Below are 1,509 nucleotides of genomic sequence, written 5' to 3'. Positions count from 1 at the left end.
CTTGTCTTTGCCCTCTCCGCGGAAACATGGAGGGGGTTGGACTCTGTCGTGAATATTGCCGTGAGTCTGGTCTACCTTGTCAACAGGCAACGGCACATCCTCGGGCTGTACGTCCGCTGCAAACGACGTCTTGCTAGTCGAGCTATAAATAACTAAATAAATAAACCAACAAACAAACAAACAAACAAATTAATTAACTAATTAATTAATTAATTAAAAAAACTTATATATATTGTAACGTGCATGAATAAGTAGACACGTTGGCCACTGGATGACGAGTCTGACCCTTTAGTCGAGCGGTCAGCGATATCTCCCGTAGTGCGGGCGATACGGGTTCGCGTCCCGGCCACGGCAGTTCCTGTGGTTGCCCCCCGAATTCGCTACTATACATATATATATGTGTGTATGTGTCTGTGCGTGTTTAAAATCCAACTTCAAAACAGCGATGGACTATGCAGATGTGTTCTTCTGGCTAACGTTGACGCTTCAGCCACGCGGCGTTGCACCGGTCAACTCACCACGTGGCGGCGTGACTCGCCGGATCCACCGGATCTGTAGTTTTGCCTTGGCCAAAGATAGATGAGAAACGGCGAGAAGAAACCCCAGCTGCCACCCGTCTGTAACCCTAGGGTGCGACACTCCATATGTAGTCTCCTCCACGGAGATAAGCCACTTGGATGGCTTCTCTATTCTTGTTTCTGCGGCCAAACGGCCACGGAAGCCCTCGCTTGCGCGTCCCTCGCTAAAAGCGCGCCCTCTAGCGACACTCCTCGGAACTAAAACAAAGCGATCAAAAGCAGTATAACTACTAAACACGGACTTGGAGAATACACGTGATGTAAAAAAACAACATGGAGAATACATGTGCTATTACCCATGCATTTTTTAAATCGGAACATTATTTAATCCCCAATTCAACTTTACACAACCCCCCCCCCCCACCCAGACTCATACAAACGGGTTTCAGCTCAGAGTTCACATTCTGGTTCTTAATCATCTGTTTCCTTAATGACATGATTTCCCTTCTGTGTCAGCGCGGGTTTCCCCTGTAGCCGGCCGTCCCCCCCCCCCCCCCCCCCCCACCATCAGCAGGGCACTCCGGCGGTAGGCCACTGGACACGGCAGGAACAAGGACGTCGATAAGACTCGAAATGTCGTCTGAGTCACTGTTATCAGCCCCGCGTGAAGAATATGTCGCTGCCATTTCCTGCATGTCAAGCACGTGGGCTAATTAACCGACTCGGACAACTCGGTCCCGTTCGCCAGGGACCGGAGGTGCCGTCCCATGTCGGATATCAGAGTCAATAATGGAGATTACAGGTGTTTGTGTAGGCATGCGGCGGCCTGCTTCCCATACAGGTGTGCTCGCCCGGGGGCGGGGGGAGGGAGGGGGCGTGGCTCGCTCCCCCCGCCCCCGCACAGGTACAGAAGGCAGCGTTTCGAGATCTCGCGCCAGAGTTCCGCACACTGCCGTGCCGCCAAGCACACGCCCAGATCTCTGCTGTGAAG

Source organism: Lampris incognitus, chromosome 7 (genome assembly GCF_029633865.1).
Source record: "Lampris incognitus isolate fLamInc1 chromosome 7, fLamInc1.hap2, whole genome shotgun sequence".
Lineage (NCBI taxonomy): Eukaryota > Metazoa > Chordata > Actinopteri > Lampriformes > Lampridae > Lampris > Lampris incognitus.
The sequence above is the reverse complement of the archived record's forward strand: the minus strand, read 5'-3'. Positions refer to the sequence as shown.